The sequence below is a fragment of the Pinus tabuliformis genome, chromosome 7 (assembly GCF_031772625.1).
Source record: "Pinus tabuliformis cultivar Carrire ecotype Pingquan chromosome 7, CPIR1, whole genome shotgun sequence".
Taxonomy (NCBI): Eukaryota; Viridiplantae; Streptophyta; class Pinopsida; order Pinales; family Pinaceae; genus Pinus; species Pinus tabuliformis.
This window is the reverse complement of record NC_142293.1, coordinates 1,268,840,021-1,268,866,888: the sequence shown is the minus strand read 5'-3', so window position 1 is coordinate 1,268,866,888 and position 26,868 is coordinate 1,268,840,021. Positions and strand designations below refer to the sequence as shown.

General features: G+C 39.4%; 1 pseudogene; it reads right to left on the bottom strand.

Moving 5' to 3' along the window:
- Positions 1–1,067: 1,067 nt before the first annotated feature.
- Positions 1,068–2,304, bottom strand: LOC149252058 (cytochrome P450 750A1 pseudogene; annotated as a pseudogene).
- Between the last annotated feature and the right edge of the window lie 24,564 nt (positions 2,305–26,868).

The window sequence follows — 26,868 nt, the reverse complement described above, 5'->3', positions numbered from 1 at the left end:
GCTCGTTAGTTCTATAACGTTGCGAAGGGTGCCATGGCACTTGAGCCCACTGGGCAGCTTACGGAAATGCATTATGCATATGCAATTGTAAATTTTCATTTTTTAATAAAAGGTTACAGATTTTTTCTTTGGAAAAAAAAAATAAAGACATCACGATACTAAATTATATTATATAATATAGACATTACAATATTTGGTTTATCCATGATGCTGGAATATTTATTTGTTATGTATATTTAAATAAGTAAATTAAAAAAGTCATATGTCCAACTAAGTGAAACTTACAATAGAATTATACATCAGAATATTACATTACTTTCCTACTAAATTGTATCGTTAAAAATGAATCTCAGAAGTAATAATTATAAATGTTTGATGATATTTTTTATCAAAATTAATCACATATGTATATTTATTTTCACTTTCGATATAAATAATATTGATTTTTTTATTCAGTGAATATTTATTTTTTAGTTTAAAATAGAATTGATTTTTTATTTGGTGAATATTTTATTTTTTGTTTTAAAATAAATTTAAATATTAAAAAATTACCATGTAGAATATTTTTTAAATTTTTAATTTCTTAATTATATTTTCACAAATAACATTTATTATTACTATTACTATTTTGTATTTTACTATTTATTACATATTTTCAATTTTTTCCTTAATTATAATTTTAACCAATAACATATTATTATTATTATTTAATTTACTATTTATTAAATATTAAATATTTTTTAGAATAACAATATTACCTCGCTTTTAAATACATTAAAAAAAATAAAAATACTGATAAAGAATAATTCCTTACGTGACTGACAGGAAGAGTGATTTTAGCAAATAAAACCACAATAGAGCATTCAATAATTGTAATACGGCAGAAAACAGTCTTTTAGAATTAAAAAATACAACGCTAATCATATGTCGACATGATCTCTATCACAGAACGTACAACAGGTAATGCAATGAAAGGGAACGGAACTAGCGCAAACTAGATTAAAATAGCGAGTAGCGAAAGCATTTCTGAGAAACTAGAATAGCATGTGGCGGTGCCTTGCCTCATCCTACGCTTTATCATCCCTGGTCTGTAGTGGAACTGGAATGCTTACCCTCAACCTTGGATATGCATACAGCGACACTTTCCTTGGAATCGTCAGCCCACACACTTCCGTCATATCCAGCTGCGACGGATCACCTTCAACTCTCCAATCGAAAGTGTGCATCAGCTGAGCCAATGCGAATTCAATGGTAGGAATAGCCATGGGAGCCCCCGGACATCCTCTCCTTCCTGCCCCAAACGGAATCATACGGAAGTCTGATTGATCCGCTAAATTCACATGTTCCTCCTCCATGAATCTCTCCGGCTTGAATTCGGAAGCATATGGTCCCCACACATTGGGATCCCTTCCTATAGCCCACACATTCACCATTACCATTGTTTTCTTAGGGATATGGTATCCTCCTACTGTCACAGCCTCTACAGATTCATGAGGAATCGCTAGCACCACAGGTGGGTATAATCTTAGCGTTTCTTTCACCACGCAATGGAGGTATTTCATGCTCGCTACATCAGATTCATTCACTTGGCGATTCTTGCCGACTACCCATTCGATTTCTTCTTGCAATCTCTTCATTGCATGGGGATGTCTGAGCAACTCACTCATTGCCCATTCTAACGTGGTTGAGGTGGTCTCCAGCCCACCCGCGACCATGTCCTGCACAAATACAAAACCAATGAATCCAAAATATTAAAGGATTTAAGCATAAGAATGAGGATCATAAATGATAATAGAATGGGCGAGGGCGGAGAGACATACAAGAACAACAGCCTTGATAGTTTCCCGTGTGATTTTGGAGTCAGTCTCAGCTTTCTCGAGCAGCACATCCACGAAATCTTTAACTTGAGGCTCTTCTCCTTCTTGGTGATTTGAGTCTCTTCTCTGCGAATTCATTGAATGTTTTATGGATCTTCTTCATGTGCCGCTTGATACCTTGCAAATCAAGCCAATCCAAAAAAGGAAGAAAGTCTCCGATGGTAAAAGCTCCCGCCGTAGATACCACCTCTACTATTAAATCCTTGAAACCTTTGAAACCGCCACCCAAATCAACGTCACTAAATTTCCTCCTCGCCAGTATGCGCCAAGTTATATTGGAGGTGAGAGTAGCGAAAGCGTTGCTCACGTCCACGTCCAGCACTCCGCTCTCACTCTCCTCCGAAATTGAACAGATCATCGCAGACACTTCTTCCTCTCGCACGCTCCTGAATGACTCGATCCTTTTGGCGGTGAGCAGTTCTAACATGCATATTTTTCTCAGTTGCCGCCAATGATCTCCATACGGAACGAAGATCATACAAATTCCCCGTCGTTTTGATGGTGATGTAAGCGGAAGGATGGCCGGATAAAGAAATGTTTCGAGGTTGATCCGAACGGCTAGGAAATAAATTAAATTGGCATTATAATTTTTTTTTTTTTTTTTTAATTTTAGTTAAAAAAGCCCACACACTCTTTCAAGGTGCGGTTAAAAAATCCACTCTCAAACTTTTGACTCAGGTTTCTCTGTTTCTTCACTATGCATGTCTAATTTGTGTGGGGATATGTGTTACAATGGTGTGTTGGCTAATGTTTTGTTCTAGTGTATTATCATGTGACTTATGTCTCTGTAATGTATTACGTTATTGTGTGTAGAACTGGATAGACCTGTGTATTTGCTAGTTAATGTTATGTTCTCATATTTGTTTGTGGCGGACAAGACTTGAAAAGAAGAAAATCTATTAATGAATTGGAAAGAAAATCCATTAATGAATTGAAAGTTGAATTGGAAGTTTACATTAGGCCGATCAACTAATTTTGATTGTATATGGATATCAACATTTTTATGGCCGTAGTTAATTTGTTACTGAAATTGTTTTTTCATTAGAAATTGGAAGTTACTACACAAAAATACTATCAGTTAATTTGTAAAATGTACTTGTGATATGGTTCGCAGAGCAACTGTGAAAAGATTGTCGCGCGGTCAATCTTGGCCTCTGCTGCCGCTATCTCTTGCACTGGTTAAATTTTTTTGTCAAGTTAAGATAGTTGTTCGGAGCTGATTAATAATCAAACTTTCTTACTTATTATAATGATATATCTGGTTATTAAAAAAAAAATTATAGGTCAACGATTCACTTCAGTTCTCATCATTATGATTCTCTCAAATTGTATTAAAATCTTTATTATAACTCTCTGCAATCTTATTAGTCGGCGGGGACTATAGTAATCAAAATGGTGGGGGTTAGCATTAATTTCATGTGCTTATTGTCATGCATTGTCAAAATAACCCAAAGTTTTCAAGCTCTTGTTGTATATTTGTTTTTCGCCATCTTATTTGGCCTTTTCCCTAGGCAAACTTAGGTTAAGTTTCGATTCACTTACAAAAATTTGTAAAATTTGCGTTGGGTTTCAATGGATTAATGTTAACATTAATAAGTAAACATTTTATGTTAAAATTACATGAATAATAAACAACATAGGTCACCATTGTACATTGTTCGTAACTACACTTGTCACCATTGTACATTGTTTATCCTACACCTGTCAGCCTGCCTGCTATAGTGTTGTCGACCACATATTCTGGGTGGGTAATGACCCAAAGTCGTTGTACTTATGTTGTGATATTGGCACTGTTTCATTTCACAGCATGGAGTCGAGGAGGCAGCCGAGGAGATCTCTTAAGCAGCACTGGCCGAAGAGAGGATAGGTATGTTCGGTCGACAACCTCACTTAGCTCCCCTATCTTTGTTGCAGGCTTCTTTTGTTGCAGGGGGCATTCTTTTCTTACAGGAGGCATTGTCTTCGCGGCTTCTTGGCGAGGAGGTAGCCATACCAACTCTGTACTGACTCCATGGCCCACTGGAATTGGGACAACAATGATAATCCACAACCCACATTGACAACCCATGGCCCACTTGAACAACAATGAGAACGTTCTGTCTATTTTCTATTTTCCTTTTGCTGCAGGAGTCATTAGCTTAGCTTTTTCAGAAATCTGAACATGAACAAAGATGCAAGCACACCTGCACTATGTATTTTGCTTTTGCTGCCTTTATTTTTTCTTTCAATATTGAAATTAACTATTGAAGTCAACTATTCTCTTTCTGCACAGGTAAAGGAAAAAACATGTTATAACTTCTAGCTGCAGGAAGCATTAGCTTGGCTTTTTCGGAAGTCTGAACAAAGATGCAAGTACACCTGCACTGTGTATTTTTCTTTTGCTGCCTTTATTTTTCCTTTCAATATTGAAATTAACTATTGAAGTTAACTATTCTCTTTCTCCACAGCTGCAGGAGGCATTAGCTTGGTTTTTTTGGAAGTCTGAACAAAGATGCAAGTACACCTACACTATGTATTTTTCTTTTGCTGCCTTTATTTTTCCTTTCAATATTGAAATTAACTATTGAAGTTAACTATTCTCTTTCTGCACAGGTAAAGGGAAAAACAGGGTATAACTTCTCACATACTGAAATCTAAAAAGAAGCTAATCAAGCTAATCACAGAAAGAAGCTATCATATTGAAAGCTAAAAAGAAACTAAACACAGAAAGAAGAAGCACTCTATCATACTGAAAGCTAAAAGCTAAAAAGAATCTAATCACATAAAGAAGAAGCATGTTATTACACTAAAAGCTCAAAAAAAGCTAATCATAGAAAGAAGAAGTAGGCTATAACCTCTCACTCGAAATAGTAAAAGTGAAAAGGAAGCTAATCACAGAAAGAAAACATTCTGCTCTTTCATGCAAGCTTCTTTCTTCACCGAGTAATCTTAGTAACAGGAAAGGTAGAGACAAAAGCAAGGCGGTGGAAGCTAGCCTCACCTCTTCGAAGAAGTTAATGCCGATGGTGGATCTGGCTTCGAATGTCATTGGATTTTCTCTTTCTGGTATCGAACTCCACTGCAACCAATCTGTTATTCGAATCCCCATCCGTGGTAGAGTTGACACCAATCTGTTATTCGAATCCCCATTTGTGGTAGAGTTGAACAGTCCCAAGTACTGCCCATAAATATTATGAGCGAAATCATTTTTCTCATTTGTTACAATGAAAGCTAGGCCATCACCACCATTTCCACTCTTGTTTCATTTATATTGACATGCTTCTGCTCCAACTTTAGCTAACTCTGAAGACAATATTCCAACAAGAGGTTTCCAAATGACAAAACCCTCTTCCTTCTTATTGGAGTTCACTTTTTCTCCTTTAATTGTGAAGTTGCCATCGATATGTGGCAGTGCATTCTTAAAAGAAAATTCATTTGCCAATAACTGGAAGAATGGTTGAGAACATGTTTTCGATATGTGGCATTGCATTATTAAAAGAAAATTCATTTTCCAATAACTGGAAGGATGATTGCGAACATGTTTTTTCGGCAAATTCAACATCCCTGTCTCTTTCTTCCATCAAATTGCAACCAACACTAGTTGTATCACAAGTATGCGCTCCAAAGCACTTCTTTACAGATCTAAAATGGTTTGGAATGGCTGCAAGAAATTTCCCAAAAGAAGAGTTTGTGTTACAATATTGAGAAAACAATTCGTGTAGGGCCTCTTTTCATTAACCAAAGGGCTCTGAGCTTGGGAAATGTCAATATCTGTTTGGGAAAAATCATTTTGAGTTGATTCTGTTTTTGAAGACTTACCAACATTGTAGAAGATGTTACCCCAAACAATCTGGAGTGGAAATTTCGGAAATGAAGCTTTCTTTGATTCTTCCATGGAGCACAGGATATCCTTAGACAGATCAAGTATTTTCCTCTTGACCTTGAAACCATCCATTTTCTTCTCCTTCTGATGGCCTTTCCGTTTTGGCATCAAAAAGTTTAATACTATATCTTTCGCTACCCCTCGAATCATGGATTCAAGCGCCCTTGGCGACAAAGTGCCTTTTACAGCATACACAAAAGAGAGAAAATGCTCTACACGAGAGCTTGAATTTCCAATGTTAGGGTGGGAGTCACAGATTGCCATGTCTAAAAGTAAAACTGACCTCAACCCCATGCCAGAAACCAACTCTAAAAGCTTGTTAATGAAAATAGATATGCCATTGAAAATTCAGGCACACTCTTAGCTTAACACAACCTACTTAACCAACCATTCAATCATGAAGACACCTTAATTTACCTTATGATCAAAGGAATGATCATTTGAGCCCCTTCTTCCTCCCTACTTATATAGATGATATGGAAGCCCAAAGAATATCTCCTTTCGAGGCCAACTAGTTAGAGAGGTGAACCACCCTCCTTGCCCCGAATCTCGTATACAAGAATGGCATTATCCTTAATGGAGATTGAGTATGAAACTAGGTACTTACCCATGACATGTATGTGAGTGTAGGACAAAAATGCAATAAGAGGCTATAGGGTAGGAAGAGGAGCATAGGAGAGAGCAGCAGGAGAAAGGATTGGAAGAGGTAGGAGGGACGAACAACACTCAGGTGGAGGAAGGAGCTGGATGAAAGATTCCATATGCCAGAGCCAGTCTTTTGTGAAGGGATTTATTTGGTATTATAAGAGGGGAGGGGGTAGAGCTAGTAGGGCACTATGAAGAGATAATAAAGTCAGCTCTAAAGATAAGGCTTCAAGTCAAGGTTGTTTACTCATCATTTGAACAACATCTTTTACTACTGGTTCATTTCACCTATGTTTGGTCCAAGAGAACCCATAGTTAGTGGAATTGAATTCGATCCTAGGTCAATATGTAACAACCAGGCTATCTGAAAAACCAGGCTATATAACTAGGTCTCTATGACTCGCTCCTATTTTTTTTACCATGCCATCTTTTTTCTCACGAATTAACCAATCCAAGGCCCATATTCATTGAGATCAAGACTAACTGAGGGGGAATAAGGCTCTGACTCCTCCAAGGAAGGGGAAAAAAGACATGGGTATCAAGGATCCAGCAACTCACACCATGTTTTGGAACCTGCTTCAATGGCCGGAATCAAAAGCTGAGTTTGAACTTCTTAGGTGTGTTATGTCCTGAAATGTGTTTACTCGAGTGAAAATACCCTGCATTTGAAAACTTTCTCTGCAAATTTCTTTGTTAACTTAATACCTTGCCTGGACAAGCGACTATGTTCCTCTCAAAATTAACATCACCTTGATTCAGGAAAACTCTCCCATTCACATTATCGTGTGCTTCTGAATGTGTCAATGTGTCAATGTGGACATGTGGCTTTGATACAAGTCACTTGGTTCAGGAAATACTGATACTGATACTAAGGCAATCTCTATTCCTATATAGAGCAGATGTATTAGCACAACCATAGAACTCTCGACCATGGTTTTTGGACATGGGTAATGTCTAGTTTAAGGTCCCATCAATAAGTAGCTTACTCGGAAACTCCAACCATGGAAGACCTTATTGATGGATTCTCATGTGCTTCTACTTCTGGCATGGGTACGAGAGCATTGTTCCACATGTTCAAAGAGTTGTGAGCAGTGTGGGCAAGGAAATAAGCTGTGTCATGTGCTTTTGCTTCTGGCCTAGGCTGAAACCAACTCGGAATAACCCTATTTTAGATGCAGTTTGAAGATACAGGCTTCCGACAAACAAGGATAGATAGGAGCTGGTGTTGAACTCATCTGCTAGACTGAGAGATGAATGGGATTGGAAAAAATGCATGCTCGAAAGAGAGATGAATGGGATTGGAAACAACCCATGCTCGAAAAGACGTAGGTTCTAAGTACCCTTTCTAGAACACAAGTTCAGGTATTCCTTTCTAGAACACAAGTTCAGGTATTAGCTTATGTTCCATTTAAGCACGTTCTGACTGGTCATATGCCTGAGTGAGGGATCAAACCACGCAAACAAGCTCGTCGTGCACCCCTCTCCCTTCCACCCAACAAGTAAGTCATTTTTGGTTCTAGAACAATGGATATGTCCTCCAATGATGTATGTGCTTTTGTGCCCTGAACCGTTTTGAATACACAGTTTGTATTAAAGCCAACACTTTGATCTTTTAACAACACTGCGAGCACTATCAACTTGGAATGCTTCCTAAGTTTTCTATCACTATGAACTATGAACACTTCCAGCACTATCAACTTGGGATGCTTCCTAAGTTTTCTAACAAAATCCCCATGCAAGGCAAGGACTAGCTTCCATGTAGCCTCCCTTGTTAAAATTGACAACAGTCAAATTCTATTAAAATATTTATTATAACTCTAGAATCTCATTAAGATTGAGATCAATGCAAGCTTATTAAAATTGACGTCAATGATGCAGCGAGTGATTAGAATTTACATCAAGTGGATTTATGTACCTAGTTATGAAAATTTGCATTACATGAGTGGATTTATGTATCTAGTTATGAAAATTTACATACAAAGTGGATTTATGCATTCAACTATACCAAAAAAAAATTCCAATTTACAAGTACCCAACCAATCGATTATTAGATCATTCTGCCCCTTACAGGCTTCACACATAAGCTCTCCATATACAAAAATATAACATAACAATAAAGCATAAAGTGTAATGATGTTGTTAAATAAATTTTATCTATAAAAATCATCATTTATCATTTAAAATTGATTTGAAATAGTGAATTGAAACACTAAGATACATCTTAGAACTAAAATAATGGATTCAAATTTTGAAAAAATATTGAAGAGATGATTTGTTGCAAAGTGCAAATAGAGGAAAACCATTTTAACTATACATATTATTCTCTAGTTTTATATATCTTTAAATTGGTCCAAAACCATTTTAACTATACATATTATTCTCTAGTTCTATATATCTGTAAATTGGTCCACTATGAGGCATGCGAGCATGACATCAAATGAACAAAAAGCCAGAAAGTTCAAAAGAAATAAGACAGTTTCTAGAGTTGCAATATCAAAAATTGAGAGCTAGCTCTGGCTTCAATATTGGGCTCCATCTCCATCTATTTGGAGAAATACTAATGTCATTAAAAAAACAATTACATCAAAAAACTCAAGATTTCAATATAGTAGCAACTGAGAAAGACATGCTAGTAGCTGAGAAAGTCACGTTGTTTCAATTAAGTATACTTTTCAACTTAATGTAAAGCATATGAGATTATATACCAAGCTCCCTCATCAGTCTTTGGATTTATGGTGAATAAGTATACTACCAGTCTCCTCATGCAGGATCTACCAGTTATCTCAGCTCGATATGTGAGATATTCCTACAGGATATGCAAATTTGGAATATGATATCATGGTGAGACATGCGAATTACCAATGTGATCTCCATTAGATATGGAAATACATCCAATTACCAATGTAATCGGCATCATACATGCAAATTATATCCGCTCGAATTATCAATGCTTATGATCATGCGAATTAGCGCTCCATCTGATATGAAATTGTTGCCCCTTCCTCGTTAGGCGAAGATCGAGTGGAATGGAACCAACCAACCAAGCGAAGCGAAGCCTTAAGTCCCCACCTTATCTTCGACTTACTGTGCCTTTTATCTTATTACAACGGCACCTCGACATAGTTCATGACCAGAGGAGTCGTATTCCTCCGAAGAGCCCTTCACATTATCCCCTTGACTTGTTACTCCATCGGTTCCTTACCAATTAAATAAATTATAAACTATCGACAACTACACTAAAAAGAAAGGGAATAACTCCTTGGTCTCAGCATCCACACCATAAAATTAATATCATGTCAGAACACGAAAGAAGGAACTCTTTGTTTTAAGCAGGAACCAAAACAAAAAGGAAAAAAACCCAATTCTAGTTCAATCGATATGATTCATTTTATGAGCCTCAACTATAGTTCTTTTATTATTTTCCCACATAGAAATCATGGAGAGATTTTTATTGTATATGAAATGGTAACAAGGTACAGGTGGTGGTTGAATATAAAATACACATATAGATTCAGTACCCTTTCAAATTGCATAAAAAAATAATGTGGTGGCAACATTTTTGGTACAGACTTTATCACTGGCCTTATAAATTTTCACTGGGAAGCAAATATTTTTCAGCCTTTTCTAAAACAGACACTGGTAGTTGGCATCCATGGAACATTTATTTTATTTACTAAATTCATCACATATAAAAATAATAATGAAAGGTCTTACTTGCTCAATGAGTTGGCCTTTTTGTTTTCTTCCCATGCTTTGATCTCTGTATTATTCTTTTCGTTATTTAATTTCACAAGAATGGCCTCTGCAGAAATTACCATTCATTAATAACGTGAATTGGTTAAGTCAAGGAAAACAAATATAACCAAAACAAGTTGGATATTGTGAAACATAGCTAATACTATATATAATGGAACACCTGCTATGGAGATATTTTAAAATTACTTGGATTCCAAATAAAAAAACTAGTAGAAAATATAGACTTACCCAGCACACAAACCTTTAACGACCTACGCCCTCTCAAGTTATATCTGCAGTCTGTGATTGCTATATGAGACAGTACACATACCTTTAATGACCTATGCCCTGTGAAGTCATATCTGAAGTCTATGATTTCTATCTGAGATGGTACATAGACCTTTAATGACCTACACGTGAGATGAATTGTAATTATCACATAATGAATTGTAAGTGACCTTTTTTTTTGTAAACTTGGTAGTACTTTCGCTATTTATATTAACTGGCCAAAATTAGGTTTTTCCATTTGTTCCAGGTGGTCTCAACCTGCCCATAGGAAACCAGGTTGGCCACCTGTCAGTGTTAAAAGATGTCCAAAATTTGTATAAGTATTTCTCTATCAACCAAACAACATTGTCTATTTTATCTATACTGCAAATCAACTTTGAAAAATAAAAGCTAATCATCATAAAACAGAAACAAAATGTATCTGGATTTTTGTTTTACTCCTCATCCGAGGAATTCACGGGGGCTGGGTCTTTAGCACTAGAACCAGGAATCTAACTTCTCCTCATATCCTGCAGACTTTGTTCAATCCTTCCCAGTGCCAGGTTGTTTTGATATGTTTGTATCTGAATTGATGCTATCTCCTTGAGTAGCTCTGCTCTGATGAGATCATTCTCTTTGGTGTCCTCTTGTGCCTCTTGACCTTTGTTTTCGACTTGTTCTTTGTTAAGAGTCATGGCTCGGGCCACTACATTCTTCATGACCTAGTATTGCTAGATCGTTTGTCTAAAGACAGTGTGCCGGCTATGGGTGCTGCCTAGGTCTTGAACCATGTCTTCCCATTCTTCCATGGGAATGTATTGGTTGGTAATACTGTCATCTAATTCTCGCTCCCAACCTGCTATTTGGGCTCTAACCTTAGGTGGGTTCCCTTCCATGTACGCATCAATGAGGATCTTCATATGCTCCCATATCGTCTTTCTCCCTCTTTTGCATTGTTCTTTGCTAGAGCTTCCCATCCCCCCTCGTTGTCCTTTTACCTATACCCCTATTGCCGTTTTTAGTCACTTCTTTTCCATCTCTTCCCATTCTGGAATTGTCGCGGTTGCCATTGCCTTCTCCCCATTCTCTTTCCTCTATGTTCTTGCTTGCCTTCACATTGTACTGGACGCAGATTATGATTAAACCTAAAACATTACCATGAAAAGTATCAATATTCTATTGGTATAACACCCAATCTATCTTATATTTAGTTGAGCCATGCTTTATATCTCGCTCAAGACCTGACAGCCTAAGTTTTCTTATCATTCCCCTCAGCTTTCCCCCTGCCATCTCTTGGGTTTGCTCTTTGCTGAACCTCTGTTCTTCTTTTCTCAGGTTAGTCTCTCCCTGTTGGCCTTCACACGGAAGGTTCGCCATAGACAACCTCTCGGGGAGACCACTAGGGGGGACTATATCCCTGTTCTAGACACTATGAGGTATTTTAACCATATAAAGCCTACCAGGAGAACTATAGGGGAGGACCATGTTCCTGTTTTGGACTGCACAAGGTAATTTCTCTTCCTTCTTACTCTTCTCTACATTCTTTACTCTAATTAAACCTTTGGTTTTCCTCTCAGTTTTACTCATGAAATTCCCGGTAGGTTTCTTAAGGGTCGTGCTATCTCTTGTCTCATCCCATGAGGTCTTTAGGGTGGATTCCTCCCTATTACAGTTACCTACGACATCTCTTCCAAGCCTCAGGAGCCACCTGGATGGAGTGGAATTCCTTAGACCTTCTCCCTTGGTATGTTCGCTCTTCTCTCCTCGGCTTCCCTCCTTCTCTCTGTATGCCTTCTTCAGGGCTGGAATTTTGACTCTTACTTCTCTCACTCTCTCGTCCTCACTCTCGACCCAGGTGGTGTTCCAGGAGATCCTGGTTTCAACTCTTTCAATGTCTAGACCTTTCCTGGTCTCTTTCCCAAACACTATTGAATTTGACATAACTCTACTTCTGTGGTTTAGGAAATGGAGAAGAACATATTGTCTACTAGAGTTGGCACCACTACTTTCCCTGGTCTGCGTCGTCATTCTGCATCCACCACCTTTCTCTGCTCCTACTCTCGCTCTCACATTCTACATGCAACTAACATCTATCTCTCTGCCCTTTTGTTTTACCTCCCTTTCCCTGCTTCCTTTCAACGCACCTACCACCTGTCCTTCTAATTTACTCGTCGCCCTTTTCCTCATTCCTTCACCTCGGAATGATGGCCCTTCATCCCTTCCCGCTCTGGCTCTCATTAACTCACGCATGCCTCTGGCTGCTCCTACCATGAGTCCTTCTCCATTATCCTGCCACTTGCTGGCATCATTCTGCCTGCTCTCCCACTGGCTCCCATGCCTTCCTCTCTGCCTTCCCTTCTTAGCTCCACCTACCTCCTCTTGGGGCTTTCTCCCTCCCTGCCCTGTCCTTCCACCCGCCCTTCCCGTTGTCCTCTTCCTCCACATCCAGAAGAGATCTCTGTCCTTGTGCTCGTGTGGATGATATCTGATATCTCCACTTCCCATCACTGCTGGCCCACCTCCTCTTCTCTGCCACACCCTGATCGGGGGTTCTCCTCATGCTCCTTGTCTTTTTCTAGTATTTCCACTAGTTTCTTCCTTTCCTCCATTTGTAATAACTCTTCTGCTTTTATATCTAGGTTTCTACCTACCTGGCCTGATCTAGGTCTGGGTGTAACAAAGGACCCTTCCAAGACCTTTTACTTTCGTGATGTGTTAAATTGCATTTTTAAAAGAACATTAATGAATACATCTGCATGTTGTAAATAATAGGAACATGGCAATCATCAACCCATGAAAAACATAAGATGTTGATAACGGAGTTCGTCCAGGAGGAACTATGTCTCCGGGCCCCGGTGTCAAGATGGTGTATGCTGCTACATTAAGTGCTACTAATAGTGATGATGTACAGAAGAGATGATGTCATGATCATACAAGGAAAATTCCCTCACGCAGGAGTGGCTCTAAGAGATGTTCCACTACAGGAACTCTCAGTCAAAAGACTACTATTAGTATGACACAAAACTCATGCATGATGAGCATTCCGCCAACATGACATAAAAGGGATCTCAAAGCAACATGCATGGCGACACATGAGTATCCCGTCAACATACAACAAAGGGATCTCTAAACAGAACATGATGGATCACGAAAAAAAGTACATCACATAGGCGATTCCGTGTCACATCAAGTAGGAATCATAAAAATGAGTAAGAAACAAGATCCCACATCAAACATCAATCAAGGACCCGTGCAACATAATGCATAGCAAAATAAGTACATGAACACTGCATATACCTCACAAACAAGGGCCATCTGAAGAAGTAAAGAAGTAGATGTCAAAATGTTGAAGCTGTTCAGACCATCGATCTCATAGCATCAATCGCATGACTACTCGCACATGGATGTTGACACCTGCATTCCACTTAGAAAAGTGGCTGAAGAATAGAATGAGAGAATGAGAAATCTGAATGCACCATTAGATTTATGATGTCGAATAGTGCAAAATCGATTGTCCAATTTTTGAATTCTGAGAAGTTGAGAATCTTGAGTTCAAGGAATATTTTAGATTCCCCCTAGATTCCTCAAAGATTCTGCTCCATGGGTGGATTGGAAATATGAAGCTCAAAAGGCGGTTCTGACCTCACCATTGCGATCCTTGTCGAAAACCATGAAAAGCGACTATAAACTTGACTATATTTTGACATGAAGAAAAATTACCTCCTCAGGAAAATTGCAAGGATCATGGTTCTGCTCCCTGTTTTTTGCAGCAATCATGGTTCCATCCTCAAACTGAAAATGGTTGAAAAATTTAGAACTCTGATGGAGACACGGACAACGCCATTGCGCTCATGGCGTCGAAAAGTGCTGAAACCATATAAAATTTGTCAAAATCTGACAAACTGAAATTTCACCCCTCCTGCAAAATACTACCTCGAACTACATGCCAAGATTATGCCTCCTCTGTCTCAAAATTCGTGCCTACTCCTGGTTCCTCCATTTGTCCCCCTAGCGCACTAGGTAATTGTTGGGTTTATATAAATTCTCGGGCGATTTTTCCAAGAAATCCGTTTGGTGCAGTGGTAAGTTTGGTAAATTGGTTGAGGAGGGGTCGGGTGGTCAAACCCCGCCCCTCCTATTTTTTCCCATATTATAGTTTAAAAACCACAAAATATATATGAATGGGGGATCAGGTCCGCATTGGGTAGCCCGTCCCCATATCCCTGTAACATGCGTTGTATTGGAGGCGCATTAAATTTTGGTGGTTATGTATTAATGAGTAGTTGTTTAGTTTTTGGGGTCACTCGCTTGGGGGTTGGCCACGTGGGCTGGGTGGGTTCGACCCCCACTAGTCTTGTATCACATGTTATAAGGCATGTTGAGGGATTTCAGGGTGTGGGTCGGGTCCAACGGAGGTGGTCCGTGCCCACACCATAATACATTCGGTTAACATTTAAGTGGGGTACGGTTGGAGGGTTTGGTAGGGTCATGGCCATCGGCCCATTTAAATATTGATTTGGTTTTATGGTTGGGTTAGGCTGGCAGGGTTCATGGCCCATCGGGCTTTTAATAAAAAAAAATTTTATGTAGTTTTGGGGTGGCAGGGGTGGTGACCTACCACCTCATTTATAATTTCTTTGACTTTTTATTAAAATAGTACTTCTAAAATCTTTAGAAAATAAGGGTTATTGGGAAAATTAACGAGGCCAAATTTTTGACTGATTTCGGGAGCTAGGTTTCATGCCTCAGGGTCGGCAAAATTGTAGGACACTTAAACCTGGCCCATAGCCCAACTTTCACCAAAACTTTGACTGGCTCATTCCCCCTCATACAAGCTCGGATTGACAAACCGTTCACACCTCCGTGATCAGGACGATGAGATCTATGCTCTGGTCCTGGGTCGAAATCATTCTGAACACTTTTATTTTCGAGCGTTCATAAACCCTCTTTGTCTTGTGTGTCTCTGGAGCCACCTGGATCAATCCTCCCCACTGAGGAGCTTTTGGTCCTCCAAAAGCATGAAAAATAATCTGCAACTTCTCTATACCTTGTTTGCATCACAAGCATCCTGAAAAGGTCTCACTTCCATCTCCTTCACCTTTGTTCTTCGGAGCCTTAAGCGACGAGCCAACACCTGCTACCTCTGCAACCTATAGTACATTGTTTTGCAAATTACATGCTTGACTTTTATGACCAACTAATGACCCAAACGTCCCACACTTGCCATGAGTTTATAACACATACTCGGTGGTCAAGTTTACATCAAGATGGATGCAAGACCTCAGCTATGACAACAAAGTCGACCTATCATTGTTGCTTCAACAAGTGATGGAAAACACATCATCAGTGCAACACGTGATTTACAATCATAAGGCAAAACACTATTGTCTTGACAAGTGATGCAAACATAACATCACTTTCATAGTTTAACATATGACACCAAATGAGACCAGACATCATTGTTGTTCAAAAAGTGATGGAAAACACACCATCACTTTAAATTTTAAAATGCAACAAATGATTTACAAAAGCATGACCATGAAATGACAACATGTCTAGAAACCATTTTTCACTTATCAAGGTGAATGGGTGGCCTCCTTGTGGCGCATTCGATGGTCGAACAACTTCTTCACCTGGTTCATGCACCAACACTTTGTCTTTAAGGCGCTACTATGGATGGAGCCTCTAGCAAGTGGCTCTTTGATGGCCACTTCTGTCGCAATGACTGCAATAGGCCTTCTTCCTCTAGATTTTCTTAACCTGTTTCTTTACATGTCGTTGAGAGGGTCTCTCATACCTCATCCTTTTGTGTGCTTCCATTCTTTTCCACACTTAGAAAATGTATGGTTATGTAATCCACAAAAGGTACATGTTTTTCGATGCCATGTTTTACGTTCATCATTAAAAACATGGTTATGATCGAAATGAACATTCGAATATCAAAACTGGTTATACCTTTCCTTGCCGTCTCTGGTGTAAGTATGGTGATGAGAGCTGGCCTCAGCTCTTTCCTTGCAATGGAAACTGCCATGGGATGATGGGGATGTGTTCCCATCATTCTCTTTCCTCAATGATTTCGACGATGTCTCGAAAGCACATGACACCTTCGAGCATTATCTTTTGGTGTATCTCAAGCCTGCAAATTGAGGTCTTTGCACAACCTCCAACGGTTGAGTTATGCCTTGGTTATTAAAACCAAGTTCTTCTTACTTCTCGTGCTTCATCCTAGTAAGGAGCCTCATTTTTGTCCCTGTAATTGGGATCTCCACATCTCCAACAGAAATCATACTACGTGACAACGAAACCGAAAGGAAATCAACATCTTTTACCTCCTCTATCGATTTGGAAAGAACTGATGAGGGTTGCTCATCATCTGTTGTTGGTGGTGATTCACTAGATGTCTCAGCGCATTCCCCAACTTCCTTTCTGACATACACAAGTCCTACTTGACGAGGTAATTCTTCTACTTTGATGGGGTTGATGATGCCTTGGCCATTGACGCCCAAGCCCTTTCCTTCATACCCCATTTTCTTCAAAAGTTTGGAGCCAATTCCTGTGGTATGATTTTCAGAGATAGTGAAATCATTATCAGGAAACATACATGAAGATGGAGAACTACTTTTGACCTCACATGGGTCACGCTGCAGCTTTTCCAAGGCCTTGTCCTTTGCTTGTAGCTGTCATAGCAAACTATGTTTTTCCTCTTTCTCTTCATGTAGACGTATCTTCAATTCAACATTCTCTGTTTGAATATTATGTTTGTTATGCTTCAGTTATTCTAGGGCCTCTTTGTGGCTTGCAACTGAAACTACAATTGCTCCTTTTCCTCTGTCTCTTTCTGTAGAGTTTCATACATTATTTCTACCCTTTTGGAAATGTTGAGCATGGTCTCGTACATCGCTTTTTCATCCTCTGTCACTGCACGTTCCATTGTTCACATTGCAGTTCACATCAATGTAAAGACCGCTATGATACCACTTGATCCAGGTTTGGGTGTAACGAAGGACCCTTCCAAGACCTTTTACTTTCATGATGTGTTAAATTGCATTTTTAAAAGAACATTAATGAATACATCTGCATGTTGTAAAGAATAGGAACATGGAAATCATCAACACATGAAAAACATAAGACGTTGATAACAGAGTTCGTCCAGGAGGGAATACGTCTCCGGGCCCCAGTGTCAAGATGGTGTAGGCCGCTGCATTAAGTGTTGTCAATAGTGATGATGTACATAAGAGATGATGTCACGATCATACAAGGAAAATGCCCTCACACAGGAGTGGCTCTAAGAGATGTTCCACTACAGGAATTCTCAGTCAAAAGACTCCTATCAGTATGACACAAAACTCATGCATGATGAGCATCCTGCCAACATGACATAAAAGGGATCTCAAAGCAACATGCATGGCGACACATGAGTATCCCATCAACATACAACAAAGGGATCTCAAAACACAACATGATGGATCATGACAACAAGTACATCACATGGGCAATTCCGCATCACATCAAGCAGGAATCATAAAAATGAGTAAGAAACAGGATCCTACATCAAACATCAATCAAGGACCCGTGCAGCACAATGCATAGAAAAAGAAGTACATGAACATTGCATATACCTCACAACCAAGGGCCATCTGAAGAAGCAGATGTCAAACTTCTGAAGCTGTTTGGACCATTGATATCACGACATTAATTGCATGACTGCTTGCACATGGATGTTGACACCTGCATTCCACTTAGAAAAGTGGCTGAAGAATAGAATGAGAGAATGAGAAATTTGAATGCACCATCAGATTTATGACGTCGAATAGTGCAAAATCGACTGTCCAATTTTTGAATTCTGAGAAGTTGAGAATCTGGGGCTCAAGGAATCTTTTAGATTCCCCCTAGATTCCTCAAAGATTCTGCTCCATGGGTGGACTAGAAATCTGCAACTCAAAAGGTGGTTTTAACCTCGCCATTGCAATCCCTACGGAAAACCATGAAAAACGACTGTAAACTTGACTATATTCTGACATGGAGAAAAATTACCTCCTCAGGAAAATTGCAAGGATCATGGTTCCGCTCCCTGTTTTTTGCAGCAATCATGGTTCCATCCTCATACTGAAAATGGCTGAAAAATGCAAAACTCGGATGGAGACACAGACAATGCCATTGTGTTCGTGGCATCGAGAAGTGCTGAAACCATATAAAATTTGTCAAAATTTGACAAAGTGAAATTTCACCCCTCCTGCAAAATGTTGCCTCGAACTGCATGCCAAGATTTTGCCTCCTCTGTCTCAAAATTCATGCCCGCTCCTGGTTCCTCCATCTGTCCCCCTAGTGCACTAGGCAATTGTTGGGTTTATATAAATTCTCGGGCAATTTGTCCAAGAAATTCGTTTGGTGCAGTGGTAAGTTTGGCAAATTGGTTGAGGAGGGGTCGAGTGGTCAAACCTCGCCCCTCCTATTTTTCCCATATTATAGTTTCAAACCCAAAAAATATATATGAATGGGGGTTGGGTCCACATTGGGCAGCCCGCCCCCATATCCCCGTAACATGCGTTGTATTGGAGGTGCATTAAATTTCGGTGGTTATGTATTAATGAGGAGTTGTTTAGTTTTTGGGGCTGCCCGCTTGGGGGCCGGCCACGTGGGCTGGGCGGGTTCGACCCCCGCCGGTCCCGTATCACATGTTATAAGGTGTGTTGAGGGATTTTGGGGTGTGGGCTGGGTCCACCGGAGGTGGCCCGTGCCCACCCCATAATACATTCGATTAACATTTATGTGGGGTGCGGTTGGAGGGTCTGACGTGATCATGGCCGCCAACCCATTTAATTATTGATTTGGTTTTATGGTTGGGGTTAGGCCGACAGGGTTCATGGCCTATCGGCCTTTTAATAAAAAAATTTGTTATGTAGTTTTGGGGTGGCAGGGGTGGTGGCCCACCACCTCATTTATAATTTTTTTGAATTTTTATTAAAATAGAGGTGCTTCTGAAATCTTTAGAAAATAAGGGTTATTGGGCAAATTAACGAGGCCACAATTTCGACCGATTTTGGGAGCTATGTTTCATGCCTCGGGGTCGGTCAAATTGTAGGACACTTAAACCTAGCCCATAGCCCAACTTTGACCAAAACTTTGACTGGCTCGTTCCCCCTCATACGAGCTCGGATTGACGAACCGTTCACACCTCCGCGATCAGGATGACGAGATCTACGCTCTGGTCATGGGTCAACATCATTCTGAACACTTTGATTTTTGAGCTTTCATAAACCCTCTTTGTCCTATGTGTCTCTGCAGCCACCTGGATCATGGCCGCATCCCCAGTTTTCCAGATTGTCCTCTGCCACATTGCCCATCCTTCAGACATGTGTTGGGATAATGTATCCTATCTGTTGAATTAGCTTGCTGATCTCTTGGACCAGCCATGCAGTCCTCCAGCTTTGGTTGATTCTTTCCCACTGCGTTCCTTGCTGTAGCTTCTTCACCATTTCTATCACCATTTTTGAGTCTCCTTCTACCTGCAGTCTTTGGAATCGTTCTCTTATCACAATTTCCAGTCCCCTTTTCAAAGCATGAAGCTCTGCTTCATTGTTGATCGCATTTATGCAGTCCATAGCGTAAACTCTGAGCGTTTTCCCCTTGTCATCTATGAATAATCCTCCTGTCCCCACTGCACTAGGGTTCCCTTTTGCAGCTCCATCGAAATTAAGTTTGATAAATTCTTTCTGGGGCCATATATAGTAATTTCCAGAATCTCCATTGGGGGTATGGTGCTTGCACGAGGATGCATTCAACATACTAGGTTTCAAGTTCAGGCCTTTCATTTTTCTTTCTTCTTGTGGATTGCATTTCCAATCCTCCTCATACCATTTCTCTGCCATTATTACATCTCTTATGTTCTGGATTATCTGATTCCATTTTTCTGCTTTAGTTCTTCTTTCTTCTTTGAAGATCAGGTTATTTCTTTCCTTCCATATTTCCCACAGGATGAACCCTAACGAAATTCTCCAAGCTCGGTTCAGGATTGTGTTTTGGTAAGAATTTTTTCGCCAATTATCTATTGTTGTATTCATGTTGTTTGGATTCCTATCACTAACTTCGAAGAGTTGATTATGTTTTTTCCACAGGTTATCACTGTATCTGCATGTATTGGTCATGTGCTCCATTGTTTCTTCTTGTTCTTTACATAAGTTGCATATCGAGGGTCCTTGCAGCCCTTGTTTTTGCAGTTGATCCCATGTAAGTGTGCGCCCATGGCAAAGGATCCACATGAATAAGGTGACCTTCGGCCATGTCTTTTCTTGCCATATTTTTTCCTAGATATTTGTCTCTTGATGCCTGAGATGTTCTGCTTGTAGTTGATAACCTTCTTTAATTGTGAACATCCCTTTAATCCTGTAACCCCATCTTAGTATGTCTGGCCCTTTTGCTTTTGCGATTTTCCAGGTTGCCATTTCATTTTCATATAACTTCCACTGGGGTGTTTCTGGTGCATTTGGTCAGTCCTGTTTTTGTTTCCACTTTCTCTAGTATTCTCCAGGTTCTATGCTCCAGAAGTTTTTAACTATTTTTTCCCCATGGATGTTGGTATATTGGTGGACTTCTTCAAGCTCAGGCTTACTATTTAGTTTTTCTCTCTGCTGCCATGCTTCTTCCCAGAAATTGGCTTTGTCACCTCCTCTGATTTCCCAGAAACTATGGTTGCTGATCAAATTTTTGTTATCTGAGGCTAGGTTTCATATTGATGAACCTTTCTTGTTGTCTTGGAGTCTCAGCTTTCCTTCTGTTGATCTAGGCATGTCATACTTCCTCTCCCATAATTGTTTCCATAGGTCTACTCCTCCCTGGATCCATCTCCACCATAATTTTTCCCCCATGACCTGATTTAGTATATAGGGATCTTGGAGTCCTAGTCCTCCTTCTTTTAGGGGTTTGTTGAGCCAGTTCCATGATAGAAGAGCCCATTTTTTTTTCCGTTCTAGGCCCTTGCCATAAAAACTTTTTGAAGATGTCTATCATCTTTTGGCATACTATTTTAGGAGTCGCTTGACTAGTGAGTTGGTAAATTGGGATAGATTGTAATACTGATCTCAGTAATATTATGCGAATTAGCATATTCAGTGCCCTGAATGTCTAGTTCTGCATTTTTCTTTGGATTTTTCCTAACAGGGGTTTCCAATTTTCCACTCTGTTTTGCTGGTCATTTAACTGAACTCCTAAGTATTTTGAGGGGAAATTTCCTATTATGAATCCCATTACTCTTGCTAAGAAAGCTTGTGAGGATGTTGTTGTGTTGAAGAAAAATATATCAGACTTCTCTTTGTTTATATCTGTCCTTGAGGAACTAGTGAAGTCTGTGAGAATTTCCATTATTTTCATGGCTTCCTTGAGCGATGCCTGTCCATACATCATTATGTCATCTACAAATTGTTGGTGAGTTAATGGTAGATCATTCCCCCATAGTCTGAGGCCAGTGTACTGTTAGCTTTGAACTTTCTCCTTTATGTACCTTCCGAGGCCTTCCAATGCCAGGATGAACAAAAAAGGGGAAAGCAAGTGGCCTTGCCTGAGCCCTTAGGTTGTGTTAAATGCCTCTGTGGGTGATCCATTGAGTAGAATTGACAGAACTGGAGTTGATACCATCGACATTATCCAGCTTATCCATCTTGCATCAAATCCGAATGCCTTCAGTATTCCTTGTAAATAATCCCAATTCAGTCGATCATATGCTTTTGAAAAATCTAATTTAACCAGCATTCCTTTTGTTTTTTTTTTATTTTTAATGAATGAATTGCCTCTTGTGCCACCACTATGCCATCTATTATTTGTCTTCCTTTGACAAACCTTGTCTGTTCCAGAGATATCAACCCAGGTAGTATAGGTTTTAAACGATTAACCATAATTGTAGCCATAATTTTGTATATGACATTACAAAGTGCTATTGGTCTGAACCCTTGCAGTTCTTCCGAATGATCTGTCTTCAGAATGAGGGCCAAAAATGTGGAATTCAGGGTCCGGTGGATTCTTTTGGTGCGCCTAGACTCCTCCACTAGTTTCACTATGTCTTCACTCAAGAATGGCCATGTCGCCTGGAAGAATTCAGCTGTGAATCCATCTGGCCCTGGTGCTTTGTTTCTTGCCATATTTGTAATGACTTCTTCTACCTCTGTTTTAGATATTTCTCTTAGTAGGGCCATGTTTTGATCTCTGCTCACCAGGTTGGGGATGTGCTATATGATTTTGTTCATATTCTCCTCCCTTATTATGTTTGGTTCGGTCAGCAGCCCTTTGAAGTGTTGCACTAATAGATTCTCCATGTCTTCATTTTGAGTAAGACAATTGCCTTGCTGATCTACTAGGGAGAAAATTATGTTTTGCTACGTATGATAGATCATTGCTTTGTGAAAAAACCTTGTATTTCTTTCTCCTTCCTTTAACCATTGAATTCTCGATTTCTGTTTCCATAGTATTTCTTCTTGTTGTCTCCTTTCCTCCATTTTATTAATCAGATGCCCTTCCTCCACTGCTAACCCTTCACTCCTGCCTTTGTTGATTATTTTCTATTGTAATTTCTTCATCTTTGTTTGGATTAACTCCCATTCCTTCTGTATGTTGCCAAATTCATCCTTATTCCATTTCTTTATTTTTCCTTTTAGATCTTTAAGTCTGAGTTGAAAAGTGTGCATCAGGTTTCTCCCTACTATCTCGCTGTCATTCCACCACTCCTTTTTTTCTATGAGGGTCGGTTCTCTTAGCCAAAATTCCTCAAACCTAAAAGGTCTATTTCAGTTTCCTTATTTCATTTCTACTTCGAGTTTAATAGGCTAGTGGTCTGACCCTAGACATGGTAGAATTGATGCTTCATAGTATACATCTTTGCTAATGAAGTGTTCTATGGCCAAGAATCTGTCCAGTCGAGAGGCTATTTGTCTGCTCCCTCCCATTCTATTATTCCACGTATATTTTCCATTTATTGTTGGGATGTCCACCAATTTTAGTTCTTCTTGTAAATCTCTGAATTTCTCCATTTCCGGCTCTTCTCTTCACAGTCCCCCTTTTTTCTCCTCTATTGTTGTTATTAAGTTGAAGTCCCCTGCTACCAACCAAAGTTTTTCTTTGTGTAGTTGGCTAAACTTCTTTATTTGCTGGAGGAAATTTTCCTTTTCCATTGGAATGTGAGGGCCATATACTGCAAAGACTAGGAACCATTCTCTATTTCCTATCAGGTGAAACCGCCCCGTGAGGATTCTCTTCATACCTATCCAGTAGTCCACTATGATCTCTGCTGGGTTCCACACTATTTCTATTCCACCTATGCTACCTCTCGCATCTATGGTCATGCATTCTTACCTTGGTTTTATTTTACTTAATATATATTCCATTTTCCCTCCTGTAATCTTTGTTTCTTGTAGCAGCATGAGTTGAGGTTTTTCTTTTCTTAGCCTCTCAGTTAAATGTCTTTGTTTGCATCTACTATTGAGGCCTCTTATGTTCCAGGATGCAATTATCATTGGGATACTTTGTTTATTTGTTGGTATACCGCTGATAGCAGTACCACCCTGCCTGTATTCACCAACATTTCTCCCATAATCTGTATATATTCTTGTAGGTTCCTCCGACCACTTTTCTTTCCTCCTTTCATTTTATTTGAGTATTCTGGGGTGTTGTCTTGATGCATCCCCAATTGTTCTGCCATCTCCACTTGTCCCTGTCCCTGTATAGTATTTTTTGGTCTTCTGGTATAAATCTTTCATCTAGGTGTCTCCATTCATTCAACAATTTCTTCAGCACCTCTTCTTCCATGCTTAATTCCTCTCCCTTGCTTGGGTCGATTTCCATTGTGGTGTTTTCCATCTTCTCCCTGTCTTCCTTATCCTCTTTCTTTGCTAGCTCTCTTTGGGCTTTCCTCTTGGGGTTTGGCTTGCCTTGACTCGAACTGCTCTCCTTTCCTTTTTCCTCATAGTCCATAGTTTGGGCCTCATTTTCTTCTTCTTCTTCTCCCTGCAGTGCTTCAAAGCTATTCGTTCTACTCGGTTGAGCTTGATATTCTTTTTTCCCTACGTTGGGGTTTTCTTTTGCTTGTCTTCTCTTGCTTTTCACTTCTTGAAACCCTTCCTTATCTTCTTGATGTTTCCTCTATTGTTTGCTCATGTTCTTTCCCTCCTCTAGGTTCATTAGACACTCCTTAAATAGGTGATTATACTCATGACATCTACGACATCTGAACGGGATGTGTTCATAGTCTAGGGTTTGCTACCATACCTCTTCATGATATTCTAGTTCCATTGAGTCTGGTATAGGTTCAGCTATGTTCATGTATATGCATATTCTCACATATGAAGTGTATCTTCCTTTTTTTGTTGTTTCTGCTATTTTGACAAATCTGCCTATCGTATTTCCAATGGCCTCCAGTATTTCTGGGTCCTAGAAATCCATTGGGAGACCGAATAACTTGACCCAAACCGGGGCTGCCATAATTTTTTCCTTGTCTGGGTCATAGCATTCTTCCCATTATCTCATAAACAAACCAGCATTATAATGAAAGTAAGGACCATTTTCAAATACTTTTTCTTTGTCTTGCAGGTTCGAGAATATTACCGTAAAGAAGCCTCTAGCTCCCAGCATGAGCTCGATATGACCTTTGGGCTGCCATTTTTGTTGTATCCATTTGGTGAGGTCCTTCTCTGTCGGCCAGACTCAGATGAACTCACATATTAGCACGTGGTCTTTCATGTAGCTTCTGTATCGCTCCAGTTTGTTCATCAGAATGATGAATCTCAGTTTCTTCGTCGCACATGGTAAACATTTTCCTCTGTTGCCTGCCTGCCATCGTGCCCCAAGGACAAGTCCTGACATTTTGTTGGTATCTCCTACTAGTTTCGGATTACTTGTATTCTGGTAGGAATCCCCTGCTGCCGCGTCTTGGTAGGAGGGGATCTCCCCTCCCCCCCCTTCCTCCTCTGTCATTCCGACCTAGTTACTGGCCTCTTGGTTTGCAGCTTTGCAGATGTCGTCAGATTTTTGAGGTTGCGGTTAAGTTTAGCTCATGGCTTCCTCACTATTAGGGTTGCAGAGCTCTGAATTGTAAGTGACTTTCAGTCTGATGGATAAAGTTATTTCTGTCGTCTAACATTTAAATCAAGGGCACACAAAGTTACAAGTGGCATGGTAAAGATGTGCTTCTCCGAGGAGAACACCTTATAGCGTAATAATAGAAAATATTTAATTTATATATTTATTTATAAATATATTATTTATAATATTCTACATCAAAATAGAATAAATATTTCACCTGAACTATAAGAGGAGTCTTCATGTGTCTTTGACTAGACATGAGGTGCCCCTAAATTATAAATGTGTACAATTAATGTTAATATCTTGAGGTTTGGTGGTTAATGTTCCTAGTAGGTTGTATGATGAGATTATTTTGTAAGTAATGACTTGATTATAGTCTTGTTGGAGTTGGAGTAAAATTATTAAAGTTAAAGATAATTTTAATGGAGCTATAGCGGCACTTTCAAATTGGCAATAATGTACTGAGAAAGTTAATGGGATTTTTTCTTTAACATTTCCCTGGATTCTCTTGCTGGTATAAGTTTGTTTGTAGTAGAGGGTTATTGTGGTTATGCTAGGCTACTTGCACCAGGAACATGGTCTTTGTTGGTTAGTAGCATTGAGTTTTGGGTCAATATTATCCCGAGTTGTTGGTAGCTCATTATGATGGTTCCCACAACAACTGAGGCAGGGGGTGGTTGTGGGATACAGGTGGTGCTCAGGCTAGGTTGCATCCAGTTGCATCCGCCCAATAATTCAAGGATCAAACTTCTGTAGACATCAAATGAGAATTTATAGACTTGGAAGACAATGTGCTCTATGAGTGTGAATGCATATAAGATCATGAAGTCTTGGAGGATGTTTGTCAATGGGTGCCCAACCCTAGGCACACTAAGTGAGAAAAATCAGTACTTGCTAAACATAGACTTGTACTAGAAGATGAAATCCATGATGGCTTGGGTTTTCTGGACAAGAAGAGTGCCAAGTTGGATGAGATGGAGAAAGGGCAACCTGACCTAAGGGATGAGATAGCTAGGCTAGAAGCTTGTCTACTCAACTCTATAGGTCCCAACAAAGTCAAATCTATGAAGCAAACCTCATTTAGGTGGCTACTTCCTCCACCTTTTAAGACTTATGTTTATGTCCTTGTATATGTCTCCATGGTTTATAATTAACAGAAAGAGGTTTACACTTACAGCTCTCAAGACTTTATTTTTGTTGATACTTTCTATCTAAGTGTTTATAGGTATAATTTAAACAATTACCATGAAAAACACTATCAATTACCTCACATCATTTTTTCATGAGTCAAGCTCTTTCTCTAATAAATATTAAAAAAGCTCTATTATTTTGTCAATAATCTAATTTCTTTAATAAAAAATTACTAACCAATAAAACTAAATACTACATATAATATTATCTCCAATAATAAAATAAAAC